This window comes from Sesamum indicum, linkage group LG2 (assembly GCF_000512975.1).
Source record: "Sesamum indicum cultivar Zhongzhi No. 13 linkage group LG2, S_indicum_v1.0, whole genome shotgun sequence".
Taxonomy (NCBI): Eukaryota; Viridiplantae; Streptophyta; class Magnoliopsida; order Lamiales; family Pedaliaceae; genus Sesamum; species Sesamum indicum.
Window position 1 is genome coordinate 13,656,684 of NC_026146.1, and position 15,870 is coordinate 13,672,553.

Genomic DNA, 15,870 nt, shown 5'->3' on the forward strand with positions numbered 1-15,870 from the left:
CCAGCGCCCCCCGGGCCCCCCCCCCCCCCAATACTTTTACTTTTGTTTTCTTTTTGGAATATATCTCAAAATAAAGTTGTTATTTTATAATAGAATAAATTATAACAGACTCTTGTCAAATTTATCATAATTATAAATACTATTTGAAATTAATAATTATTTTAATAAATATTCCCTCATGATAACCCGTAATAGGGGTATTTGTTTGACGATCGTTAATTTCAAAAGAGTATTTATAATTTTTTCAGACAACAATAAAATATTTATAATTATGACAATAATCAGGAAACTCTTTATAATCTACCTTTTTGTAAATAATGTGTTTTTTCATTTTTTTTTCCTATCTAGAATTACCCTTTATTTGAAGTGATAATCCCTTGGGAAAAATATTAATGGCACAAGATCCTCTCTAAACTTTTGAAAAAGAAGTTTACTGTCTCCCCTGTTGGGAGTGGTGTTGCTATTTTTTTCAAATATTCAAAGGGTCGAGCTGGATGCCTATTAAAGTCTTGATAAGGCACGACGTCATTAATATTCCAATTATTGGTTTTAAGTATAGTGATAATATAAATATAAAGTTTTATTTAATGCTTTTTAAATTTCTCGTATTTGGTCGAACTACTAAGTAAATATAAAGAAAATTTTAGTTTGAATAACATTTATCGTGACTCTAGCAAAATTACATAACTGACAAATATATGTAGTTTCTCGTGATATATCTATAATTTAAATAAAAAGATTGATTATACAGTAAATACATATTTATAGCTACATTTCAAATACAGTAACAGCAAATAATAGTATACATTGATCCTATATTTTCTTGTTTAAAAAAACAACTTAATAGCTAAATAAAATTAAATTGAATTAAAGAGTATTAGGGTATTAGCTAGCCAGCCCCGAATTTTGATACTTTAGGTACAATGACGAGAAAAGGGTTTTTTCCATAGACATATAAATTGGTACAGTCCCATACATAATCGGTACATATGTACAACCCTTGTAATTTCTCAATAACAAATAAATAAAACTTCAAATGTCCTTATTTTCTCTCTTTTTTTATTATTTAAATATTCTCTAATCAGGGCATTATAATAAACAATATCATTAGCAACAACATGATTTCTTTATAATTAATGAAATTCATTGCTAATTTACATTAACAACAAATTTATTAAAAAAAAATATTTATTTGATAATTAAGTCGTTGCTGATTTTACCATTGGTTATTTTTACTGCTGATTTTGCTCAATATTTGTTGCCAAGGCCAGCTATGAAAGTTTGTAGGATTAAAATTCCTTTATAAAGTGTAGCAAGAAACTATTTGGTTTCTGATATTAATTTTAAAATCAGTAAGAACTTAAAATTTTTATTCTCTATTAAATTCGTGGCTAATTACTAACAAAAAATTTCTCATTTCCAACTTTTTTACTAGTGATATAATTTTTTGTAGCGACGGAGTCAGGAAAGACTGTGTCTGTGTCATGTGAGAGGGCTAGGTGTACATGTAATTAACATGATGTCCTGATCAGGATGAGTTGAGTATTGGCTGCAGCCTTAATAATTATAATTAATTACAGGAGTAATTAAGCAGTAAAATGAATGCAACATGTGGTAATAATAAATTTAATTAATTAGGGTCTGATAAGACAAAAGATGTCGGGCTGGAAAAATTGATGGCTCAAGATAAGTTGGTCATTGCCTCTTTGGAATGCGGGAAATTAATTTAATTAGCCAATCAAGAAACAGATTTAATTTGGATGTTTACATGTTCATCACGCATATAAATGCATGCATCATCACAGTGGACAGGTCTTGATGATGATGGAGCAGTCATATTATAATTGAGGGTAAATTATAAGATTTTTTAAAATTTGGTGTAATTACGAGTAAAAATTTATGAATTTATAATTCATAAAGATATTTTGGGCAGTTTATTATAAAAATAGGATAAAAATCTAATGGAATTGGCTTGTTGTTAGAACGTTAGAATCAATGGGGTATTTGTAATTCTTTAAATAACGAGGATGTATTTGAAATTATACCAAACCTCAGGAAAAGTGGTTGTAATTTGCCCTATAATTAATTACCATTCACTAATTATTATTAAACGATTTGTTAATAATAATGACGAGAAAGTTATAGCTACCTCCCACATGATTTTTGTATAATTACGAATACCTCGAAATTACAATTACTCCACTCAGATGAAAAATAGTTATGTAGCTCTTTGACTGTGAGGTAGAAATTATTAATTTACCCTTATTGATATATTTTTTTTTTTAGAAACAAACATTTGAAAAATTGTAAAAAAAAATTGAAGTTGGGTAAAGTACATAATCTATAGGGTATATTAGTCATTAAAAATTTTAGAAAAAAAATATGTAAGTAATAATTCATAATTCAAAAGGTCGTCTTGGTTAGTACACCATAATAATTGAATGGAGACTTAATAAAGGCTAACTAGAATGGACATGTTGTTAGACGGACATTAAAATCAGGAAAATATTTGAAATTTTTTTTAAAATGAGGAGGTATTTATAATTATGGCAAATCTAATGGGATGTAGCTGTAATTTACTATAATAATAACAATAATAATAATTAAAATAATTATAACGGTGATGTTGGACTTTTGGCCATGGTTATTACAATGGCCAGAAAGATATATATTGTTGTGACAAATACTAATTGACCACGATTATAGAATGGCTATTAACTATTATCTATGTAGGCGATGCCAAAATACTAATCATAACTAGTTAAAAATCATGATAAATATTAATTAACCATAATTGACATTTAAATTTTTATATTAAGCTTGTTGACCGTATATAATAGATAGTATTAATTTATCATATTTTCTTTTAAGTACTGTGTACTTTGGGAAAATTTCTACTTTGGTAGTGGTTGATGAACTTGGGAGATAAAATTGGCGAATAATTTTAAAAACTATTGATAGATGATATCCAATAAGTGAGTAATAAGTCAATGGGGGGTAAATATGAATTTTTTATTCAACTTTTTTGTTAATCATGGAAAAATCTATTTTTTAGACATAAACAAACATCAGGATACTAAATATACTTTTTCAAACTATAAAATTTTTTATGTGTAATTATATCAAATATCAGAAAATAATGGTGCAATGATCCCTTTTATTAATAAGTTTGAAAAGAAAAAAATGTTTGCATGGATGGGATGATCCAAGTAGAGGAGAAGGAGTGAGTGATGAGCGGATGTAGGAAGAAGTTGGGAACAATGTAGATGGGCATGTGAAAATAGAACATGCCATGCCCCCAACTCACCTCTTTCTTCTCCAACATATTTCATTCTCCTTCTCATTTTTCTTTCCATTAACTTTCCAACCATATTATAATCTTTTTTATACTTTGTTATCTTTTTTTTTTTTTTTTTTGTCAAATCATTACTCAACCTTGCGAAATTTGCATTTCGCCATATATGACTGTTTTCTGATCGATTTTTGTGTGAAAAAACATTACATGTAGTGTACATGTCTGAAAAATATCACTATATTTGTCTTTAAATATCACATGTACATTGCACATGATGTTTTAGCAGCATAAATTAATTGTCTAGAAAACAGTCATACATGATAAAAGTGTAAATTCTGTAAAGTTGAGTTGATAAGTTGACAAAAAAATAAAAAAAAAATATAGAACTGAATATAGTTTGAATGATAAAATATAATTTACCCTTAAAAAAAAAAGAAGATTATCTAAGTGAATTATTACATCTTTTTATTTATTTTGCCCTAAATACCTAAACCAGTGCTCCAATCATCCTCTTCTCCTGTAACCAGTTGCTTCAAATTCTTTCCAATATATTGTGTTTGTTCTTTTCAATGAAAAGTCTTATTAAGCAAGCATCAGGAACCCTAGAAGGATTGACTTAGCTAAAGGAATAACATGTTTTTATTATTATTATTATTTAACTATTTTTTTATTTTTACGATAGGTGCCGTCATCTCACATTAAAAATAAAGCCAATCAAAATCGGAGCTGAAGCGAAAGAGTTAAATTCCTCCTAATAAGTCTGACTCTAAGATTTCAAACCCCTCTCGTTAACAATGATTCGTTTTAAAATCCAAACTCGCGTATCAATATACCGATAACTTATCGATTCGTGTCTTTGTTTATTAGAAATTAGCTGAATCTCTATCAATTCCAACTACTACTATCAAATCCATTGTTTCCTAATTTATTCATCATTTTGGTTATGTTCAATGTTCATAAGGCCTAATCTCGTTTGGGTCTTTGTCATCACCCTAATTGTGTATAATTAATAAACATAAGATTTCAATTTCTACGGTGGTATATATATATATATATATATATATATAAACGAAAATTTTCATTACTATTCAAAATTTATTTTTGGAAAAGATTTTTAAGATTTTTAAAATTTTTAAACTTTGGACAACCTTATTAATTAATGAAAGTTATATATATGCTAACATTTTTTAATAAAAAAAAGATATATAGAAAAATTTATATATTCTTTAATTTAATAAATATATAACTATAAGTACTACAAAAGGTAATGCATATTTTCTCACGAAATAACACTTTAAGTCCCATAAAATAGAAAATTCAACATTAATTTCTAATCCTGTAGCTATTTTTCGAAAATTTTAAAATGGGCCCAAATTTAAAAAAACTCGACATATTTAGTTCTACGCTTTACGAAATTCTTAAAATATCTCCAAAATCATAAAAACTCGACACACTTAGTCCAATAAATTAATTTCCTAAAGCAGTGGAAAAAATGTATCGAATTTTCTCAATTTTGAATTTAAAAATTTTATAAAGAAAATGACTAAATATTAACATTTTTCAATTTTAAAACTATTTTAAAAATCCCATAAAACAAAAAATAAAAAATATTAACCTTTTTCTATACGACTAAGAGTATAATTTCGGCATGTGTTTTACACCTACGTTATTGATGTTACCACTAACAAGACTTTAGGTTAAATATACTACTTTTAGTATTATTTAATTTTGGTCCACCATATTGTTCCATTGGTAAATTTAACTTACTAATTTAAAAACTTTTTCATATTAGTCAAAATTTTAGGATTTATTATTAAAAATTTAGCAGGAAATTGAGCATATATCTATGTTCATTGCACGTGACGTGAAAGAGATTTCATCCATGCTGCCAAAATTGATGATTGGGAATCCAATTAATTAGATGGATTTGGAAGGGAACAATTATGGTATGATAGTGAGGTGGGGCTAATCGGACAAAATTGTAAATTTGTTACCAATGAAGTATATATGTACCCAATAAGCCATCTAAAATAAATAGGAATTTCATTTGCTATTTTAACTACCAAATAATTTAACTACTTTTAAACACTATGTATAACATATGACTTAATTTGTTGCATTTATAATTATTTTAATCTCTTATGTTTATTTTTTGACTTTAATTTTTCTAGAGAAAAATTCTTTTTTGGTCCCGTTGAAAAAAGATCATTTTCATTTTTGGTACCACAATTGTGGTGAGTGTCGCTTTTGGTTCCATAAGATACAAAAACACGCCTTTTTGGTCCCAAATTAACAGCAGAGGCTATGTGCCTCACACGTGGCCGTACGTGACTTTGACTAATTTTAACTTCAAAAGCCCTGTTTAATGATACCAAAAAAAATACAAAAACGTATATTTTTGTAACCATTAAAAGAAAAAAGTTGTTTTGACCAACTTCATCCACAAACTATAAGAATTTTTTGTTAATTTTTTTCAAAAGTAAAAATGTTAGGAAAATTTTATTTAATATATATAAGAAATAGTTCTAAAATTATAATTTTTTTATTTCAGATAATTTCTAAGATATATTTTACTATTTTTGAAATTAAATTATTATTTGATCTAAAAATATATTAATATTTGAGCACAAACCACAAAAAGTAAATTTGAATAAAAGTATTAGATAAATTTTATTTTATTAAATAATAAATTAATTTTTAAATTATAGTATTTATATTCGAGATAAATTGTAGAAATAAAATTAAAATTTATTTCTTACCTTTTCTGGTCAAAGTTTATTAAAATACTTTAAAATAAATAATAATTTAATTTTAGAAATAATTAAAATATGCTAGAATTTATCTAAACTAAATATAATTATAAATTATAAACTATTTTATTATTTATATTAAAATAATATTTCTTTATTTTTTATCTTTAAAAATAAAATATTATTTCTTATAGTTTATGGTCAAAATTTATTAAAATATTTTTTAAATAACAAAATTTCAATTTCAAAAAAAAAAATTAATAGTTGCTGCAGTTTATCTCAAACGTAAATACTTTTAATTTAAAAATTAATTTATTATTTTATAAAGAAATTTGATCTAATACTTGTACTCAAAATAAATTTTACTTTCTATACTTTGTGCTCAAATATTAATATATTTTTAGACCAAATAAATAATTTAATCTCAAAAATAGTAAAATAGAGCCTAGAAATTATCTAAAATAAAAATAATTATAATTTTAGAACTATTTATTATATATATATGTATATTAAAATAAAATTTTCTTAACATATGGATTTTTGTGAAAAATAAATTTTTTTTTTTATTGTTTGTGGCCGAAAATAATTTTTTTTTCTCTTAATAGTATAAAAAAAATACGTTTCTATATTCTTTTGGTACCATTAAACAGGGCCTTTGGAGTCAAAATCACGTGAACCAATAGAAGTTTACGGCCATTAACTGCCACACGTGAGGCACATGGCCTCTGCCATTAACTTGAGACCAAAACGACGTGTTTTTTTATTTTATAATACCAATAGCGATACTCGCCACAATTGTGGTACCAAAAATAAAAATAACCTTTTTTAAAAGGGACCAAAAAAGAATTTTGCCCGCTTTTCTAAATTTTAAATTTTGTTTCAATTTGATCCTTTTGATAATACCAACGAAAATATGGTTGAAAAATGATCATATGAACGACATATGACTAGTAGATCTGTAGGAAAAGTTTTATTATGTTAAATATTTTTAAAGAATGAAAAATAAAAAATAAAAGGAATTAAACACGATTAGGCCTTGTGTAGAGACAAGAACGTGTCTTCCACACAAGACTATTTAGTATTCAAACTTAAACGTTTTTCGGGCAAAAATTATTTTAGTTGAACAACTTCATTTCACTATGTTAAATACATCATTTACTATAAATTTTAACTTTATCACAATATATATGTATATAACGGGTTAAATGCATGTTACCCTCTTGTGATATTAATATTAAAAAAATTCCCATGTATTAAAAAAAAAATACCTACGAACTTAAAAATGTAGCAATTAATCTTCTTGTGATAGAAGTGGGATACATGCACCTATGTGAGCAGATCTTTTACCTGATTTTGCCTATTAAATGATTGAATTGCCCCCTTCTTCAACATAAAAGACCTAAAGTTTGAATCCTTCCTCAGTTTGAGTATGTTCTTATCTGATTTAAGCTTAGGAATATCTTAAATGTCTTCTTCATACGCCAAGGCCATGCAAAGTGTGAAGCAATCTCGTAACTTTAGGTGCCCTCAATATCCCATAGTCGTTGCAACGTGAAGCGTAGGATGGAGTCTCGAGAAAAACCCTCGATTGGTAAGTTATATTGTCGCAAATTTCATACTTGCAATTTTTTTCAATGTGCAGAACCAGAAAACGCATTTTGGGTTCCATGTGGAGAATCTGTTGGGGAAGACTACTGATTTTCAACTAAGAAAAAGTAAGTTAGAGGCTACTGATTTTCAATGGTTCGTCTTGGGCAGGACAGCATGTACCAATCTTTTTTGTAACAGACATCCTCGTAATCTTCAACCTCATGCCTCTGACTCTATTATGGTTAAATAAGCATGACAACAAACATAGCTATATGCCACGTGTGCAATCTTCTTGTCAAGATCAATTAAATCGACTGTGCCAAATATATTCTATGGGTATATATAGCCTCTTCATGCATGTAGTACGGTTCCAGATGAGCTAATTCAGTTTCCTACTTCACCATATATACACCTTAGTTATGTTCTCAAGATTTATGGGATGTATTAAATGCTCATCTTATCTTGCGGTTTAATTAATTTATCTCTATTTGATATTGTAAATGAATAAATTATTTTTTATTATAAAATAATAATAATTTACCCTCTATATTTTTTAAAATGGAGCAATTTACCTCTCTATTTAAGGAGGTGAATTGCTTCATTCTGAAAAACATAAGGGGTTAAATTGCTGTATCTTTAAAAAAACACAGGAAGGCAAATTACTATTCTTTTGTAATAAGGGGTAATTTGCTTACTTGCAATATCACAAGGAGTTCTTTGCAATTTTTTCTGTTATCTTTTGGTATATATTCTCGCGGCATGTATGTGTTGAGGCTAATACTTTGTATAGTTTTTTCTTCTTCCTTTTAATAACATACTATTCGTTACACAATTCATCATATACAAGTTTGAAAATTGTTTTAATACGTCAATAATTCAATTCAACAACAAAAAAACAACAAACTACTATAAAGGAAAAATATAATTTTAGTCATGTAATTTATGGTGGTGACATTTTTCGTGCTACACGAATCAATTTTTTTTTAATTTAGTTTGGTAACTTTAAATTTTTTATATTTATATTCCTTTTCTAGCCAATTTAATCAGAAAATTGCACGAGACTTGCATATTACCGAATTAAATTACAATTTTAATCCTATAACTTAAGAGGGGTTGACATTTTTTATCATGTATGAATTGATGTAACTTGAAATTAAATTTATAATCATATACAAATTCTATGTAGTTTTCTAGTCAAATTGGCCGAAAAATAAGTAAAATTGTCAAAATTTTAGTATTACACGACTAAATTGTGAAAATTAATTAGTACATAATAAAAAATGCCCTAAATTACAATACTGAAATTATAATTTTTTCTATTATAAAAGTAAACATTTACCCACATTTATGGAACTCGAACTCACATCAACCTTTCCCAACTTTATATAGGTAAAAAGTAATTGAAATTTTTTACTTATCAATGTTTTTTAAAAATAAACTGAAAATAATATATTTTTTTTATTTACAATTTCTGCTTTCAAATTGTTTAAATTAAATTTATTTAGGCCAAAAGTTATAAGTTTCTTTCAACAAATTGATAACCTTTTACTACATATTTAACTTTTTTTTCTCAACCTTCTATTGTTTTTTTCTTCTTCTTCTTTCTTTTTAATTTTTAATTTTTATTTTCAAACATTCTCAATTTTCAGTATCAAAATGCGAAATAACTGTGCTAATACTAACCCTAAAAAAAATAGCACGCAGTAAAGGGTTATTTTTACATTGAATAAAATAGTTTGCTACTTATCCAACATGATATAATTGTACTTAATTAGCAAAGTACAAGCATACATTAAATTGTCGATCCCGAGGAAATTGGCCAGAGTTGTCTTAAAATTATAGGACTAAATTATAAAATTTGATTTCAATATATTATAAGTTAGATGTCATGGTTAAAAATAAATAGTTATTGATCACGGTTACGCATCAATTAGCTGAAACCTTGTTGTAACTCGACTCGTTGAACTAATTTAATTGTGATTAAAAATCAAATTTGAGTGGTACTTTTTTGACTTAATAATGACATAAATGAGTTACATTTTGAATTGAGATGCATTAATCAATCATTTTCATGACAGATACAACAACATTTCTTTAATTACTATCATTAAAACAAATTAAATGATGAGCAATGAAATTAATTACCTTATAACTGAAAACAGCCCTATTATTTTGCAATAGGACATGCCATAGTTAAGACTGAATGAATAAATTTATATTGATATATAGATATCACTGTAAGAAATATAAGATTTAATTACAATTAATTATCATGATTAAAAATTAATAATTATACGTAGTAAAAAGTCACATTGGTCATAGTCGTGCAACAATTATTGGTTGTGATTTTTACGAGTGTGACTAAAATATTTATTATAGCCAATAGTCATGACAAAAATAACTTTTATGATAAACAAACTAAATTTTTGCATCGAGATTTATTTAATCATGGTTAATAATAGTTCTTTACCACGGCTTTCTTCCATAGCCAATAAAATTATGATCAATAATACATTTTCTTCTTGTGACGTATGTACAACTAGCTTGAAAATTGAAAATTTTCATTATTAACTAATATAAAACTTAAGAATTAGGTAAAAATAATAATCTTTCCCATATGCTAAATAGTTAAACAATGTTAAAATTGAAGATTTTGAATGTTACCTAAAATTAAATAGACATATATATATATATATGTTATAATAGTAAGCTCTAATGAGATTTAGCATAATTATTAATATTCCTCATTATTTTAAAAAAAATTATCAATACCTCCTAATAATTGATAAAATTATGTAATCTTTAAATAGAGGGTTGGATTTGCCAACTTTGTTTTTGCTTTATTTTTTTCGGACAAGGTGGATGGAAAATTTTGAAATTTAAAACAATTATATGCTCAGTCCACAAAAAAAAAGAAATTTTTAAATAAATAAATAAAATAATTCACTGTCCACAAGGTATTTTGGTTAATTTATTATAAAAAATAGATGAAAATCTAATGGATTGAACTATTGTTAGACGACCACTAAAATAAGGGGACTACTGACAATTTTCCGACCAATTAGAAGTATTTATAATGTTAAAGTACTAATTTTTTTCCCCTTATAATTAATGTGCCCAATTTTTTAATGTCGACATACTTACAAGGAAATCGACACACACACACACACATATATATATATATATAATTTACCATGCTAGGAATAATTAAATTAATTAATGTGCATGAACAATAATACGTAATTTTTTGTTCCAGTACGTAGAAGTCATTTACATTCATATAATTATATATGTGCATAATTAAGTTTGATATTCATGCGCATTTTGTTTACGTACAACTGATCATTTATTGTTCATATATACCATTTTTTTATTTTTTATTTTTTTACTATAAACCATGCTATTAAAGAATTACGTACAATACCTAATTTACGTGCATGAAACCGAACATTGATGATCTATTTTTTTTAAATAAAATAGATTAACTATTATTTCTTTTTATAAGTTGATTGGGATCATCAATTTTAAATACCTATATCTAACAACTAACAACTATAATAATCATATACTAATCATTAATATCAAATAATTATATTTAATCAACACATACTATTAAAATAAAATATTATATATTATTAAAATAGAATAATATCCAATAACCTCAATTTTGCTACCTAAGCTAAATCTCATTGGCCAATTTATGATCAGATTCTGATATGTAGCTCAAATAGATAAATAGCAACATCGCAATTTTTTATGTATTTGTGATTTAAAGGTAGGTGAAAATTAAAATAATAAAATATAATATTAGTGAGAAAATATTAAGTGATAAATTTTTAAATTGTCACTAAAAATATATAATAGTTAAGTAGGAATAATTTTGCTTTTGTCACCATATAATTCTTAATTACATTAAAATAAATATAATATTTAATTATAGATAATTATCATGATTAAAAATAAATAGTCGTAGTCAATAATAGTCATTAACCATGGCCATGCAAGGATTGTTGGTTGTAATTTCCATGAGTGTGGCTAAAATATTTGTCATGGCTAAGAGCCATACCAAAAATATTTTTCATGGTGAACAAATTATTTGCATCGATTTTATCCATAATTAATAATAATAATTATTTATCAAGGCTTTATTTTGTCCATGGCCGTTAAGGTGTAGGCAATAGCAATTCTTTTTTTAGTGTCGGTCACAAGAATTGTACATAAAATTGAAATACAGATAATTAGTGACACATGTATAGTGTCGACTTAATAAGAAAAATTCACGAAAACACAATTTAGTTACAATGATTATTTATTGTTACTAGATTGATACTATACATGTGTTACTAATTATATTCACTGACAGTTTTATATGAAAAACCAGTAAATCTTTTTAAGCACAAATCTTCAACGATTGTCCAAATCCATTGAGCCCGTGCATTTTTGAACGATCAGCTGCTATTAATTTATAGAAATTACATTCCCATTTTAAAAATGATTACTCAAATTTTCATTGTTTAATGTTCCCATTTAAGTTTTTTCATATTGAATAAATTAAATAAATAATAGTGGAAAAGAGAGAGCATGACATTAAAGTCAAATAACAAGAGTGGATATTAATTCCCCACATGTAAAAGTTAATAATCACTAATTTCTCTACCACACCTGGGTAGGTAAACTCCATCAATTGGGCGGCTAATAATGCCTTTCATCTCTATTCTCCACTAACCTACAAATTGGTATAACTATAATTTTAGGACCAATAAGATAGGTTTATTTTAGTTTTGATCCCTCATTTTATAAAGTTTTGATTTTAGTCCATACCTTCATAATGTATAACACATTTAGTCTCATCAAACATCATATTTGGTCCTTTTTTTTTTCTTCTTGATAAAAAAAATAACAGACGATATGTGGCTGTTAAATATAAAATTTTGAAGTCAACGAGGCCTTACTCGGTTAATAAAGTTGTGAGTAGGGGTGTGCATTTCGGTGAACCAAACCGAATTTTCAGTTAACAAAAAATTCAGTTTGGCAGTTTTAAAAATAAAAAATCGAAAATTCAATTCAGCGGTTTTAAAAAACTAAAAATCGAACAAAAAATTTGGTTCGGTTAAAACCGAAATCGGTTCTGTTTTCTGATTAAAAAAAACCGAAACCGGTTCAGTTTTCCGGTTAAAGAAATCGAAAAACTATTTTTTTTTAATAATATATATATAAATAATCTTGGTAGTTTTTCAATTTTATCCAAAAATACATATACCTAAATATCAAAATTTAAAAAATAAAATGTATCATGAAAAGAATATTTATGAATACAATTCAAAATTTCAAATCAAAAGAAAACAACACAATAACAATCCATTCATTTAATTTAAAAATAAAAAATAAAAACCGAACCGAATTTTTTGGTTTGAACCAAATTTTCGGTCTGGTTCGGTTGGATCAGTTTAAACGAACTTTGAAAACCCTTATTTGTGAGTTCGAGTCCTATGAACGTAAGTACTGATTGTATATATACTTCCTATATAGTAGATTTTTTTATTTTTTATTTTTTTGTGTCTCATTTAAATGTACTCGCTTATTTGAAATATTGATATATTGAATAAAATTTTGAATTTAAATACAGTGAATGATATAATGAATAACATATTATAAAAATAAAAAATTTTAAATTTTGAAAAAAATTGTACTGTATTTTTAGTCCCACATCATAAGTCTATTTCATTTTCATCCAGCCAATTGGGTGGCTAACTCCAAAATTAACTCCATAAGTACATAAATAGGTATAATATATTTACTTAGGTATGGGGTTGGGAAATGATTGCACATGACATTAATTATATAATAAAATAAACTAATAAATGTTGCAATTTAATGTGTAATTTTATTGTATCATCATGTTTGTACCTTTGATAGCTGGTAGTACTCTTATATTTATTTATCTGAAAAATTTAAATACTTCTGAACTGCCTCATCATACAATCATTCATGCACATTCTTCTTTATCAGGTGCAGGATTGACTTTTAAGATTATACGGAGAAAAATAGTATTTTTTATTTCATAATTTAGGTTTTTTTTTTTATTTATATTTGGTCTTCTTGATTATGAGATTTTTACTTTTGATCTTGAAACTTTAAAAAAATAGTAGTTTTGGTCCACGACATATTTCTATTAGATATTTAACAAAAAATGTCACATGATCGTTAAGTTCATGGGACAAAACGTGCTATTTTTGAAAAATTATAGGACCAAAAATGTTATGAGATCGAAAATGAGAAAATTTAATAACTAATAAGACCAAAAGTATAAAGGCCCTAAAGGCCACGTACTAAGCACGTGGTATTTGCGGTTAAAGTATCTAACGAAAAAGTGTAATGGAACCAAAATCACTACCTTTTTAAAATTATGAAATAAAAAATAAGAATTCTGAAATCAATGGGACGAAAAGTGTCATTTTCCCCTATACAGGTAATTGCAGTAACTTTTGTTTTTATGGTGGAATAAGCCGTAAGTAAAGTTGTTTTAAGAGCATTAAAAGTTAGGAAAATTTAAAAATAAAAAAAAAAGTTGAAGTTGGAGTATTTGAAAAAAACAGTTTAATATTTATAATTTAACTAATAAACTGTAGAAAATGATAGGAAACTTCTTATAGCTTATGGTTTTAAATTAATTTAATTTTAACAGTTAAAAAGCTATAAACTATAAAACAAAAAATACTATTTTTAACATATTTTCAATAAGCTAAGAAAAACTTATTTTAAATATTTACAAACACCCCTCATCTGTGACGGCAAATTAAAACAAAGATGTTTGAAAAAATATTTTTTTATGGTCGTTCAGTTCGATCACTTTTGGTAACTTAGAGAACGAAGTTATATTTCCGTACCAACTATCATAAATACACTAATTTTGTATAATGAAGAAAGGGCTCGATTTTGGCGATGGCTAACTATTGATGTAATCTCGATATTGTTCAAGAGTGTTTGAATTATTCTCTGTCTATATATATAATTATTATATTTTATTGAACAATTGATTTTTTTTTGCCTATATAACATATATATATATATAACTCCAATAAATAAATTAATCACATGGAAGGTACGATGTAATTGGATAGGATTAGCAAGCTATTAAGCTAAGGTAAGTAGGTAATTATGGACCACAAAGCATGTGGTTGGATTTAGCTTTGAATTTAGAGGAGGGGGTCCAAATTTTTTGGCCATAAAATTAAAATTTTGGACTTTATGAATTAGGAATGAAATGATTGAGGGAACATTAAGGGAACTAGGTGGCTATATCTCAGCCTAGTTTAAAATCTTGTCATACAAAATTCTTTTGATTTTATCTTAATTGAAAAATTATAATTTTAGTCCCTTAAGTTGATCATAATAATTTTAGTTCTATATGAATTTATTTTGTTGGTTTTGTTACATTATAAGTAAATTGCTTAATAACTACGGAAAAAAATTGATGTTCAAATCAACGTCGACGGAATTAGCAAGCAAAAATTTTGTTGCTAATCTATATTATTTAATATATACTTTATACAATTTATTGCTTGATTCGTTAGCAAATAATTTTCCTTGCTAAATTCATTAGCAAATAAATTTCTTGTCTTAAATGATGTAGATTAGCAATGAGAATTTTTACTCGCTAATTAGCTCAATGCTAATTCTTGTCCGTTGCTATTGAACCATTTTCTTGCAGTGATTGTGTACTTTTAAAAATTTCGCACATTGAAATAAAAATGCTCGAGTTTTGCTGAATAATTGAAAAGCGCACATGATCAGTTTAATTGTGTATTTTTCCAGCTATTTTTGTCTTTAATGTGCAAAATTTCGCTACAACAAAATATCACATTAGTGGCAAAATATCAAAGGATAATTTTAAAGTTGTCGACTTGTTGCTAATTAAGAATAATTGCCAAAGCAGAATAAAATTTTTTATCCCATAAGTTAGGCCCATTTTACTTTTAATCGCATTCATTACAGGATTAGCAATTTTAGTCCCATAACTTATAAAAATTAGCACTTTTGGTTCTCATCCACTTTTTCGTCTACAATTTAACAGTGTAGCGTACGTGTCTAGCATGTGATATTAAGTATTTTTGGCTGAAGAGAAGATTGGTTTCTTTTCCAACTTGGGACCATTTAAAATATAACTATATTTGAGAAAAAAAATAAATCTTGAAGGAAATTAGGGCAAAAATCATAGCGATTTCTCTCTTCTCT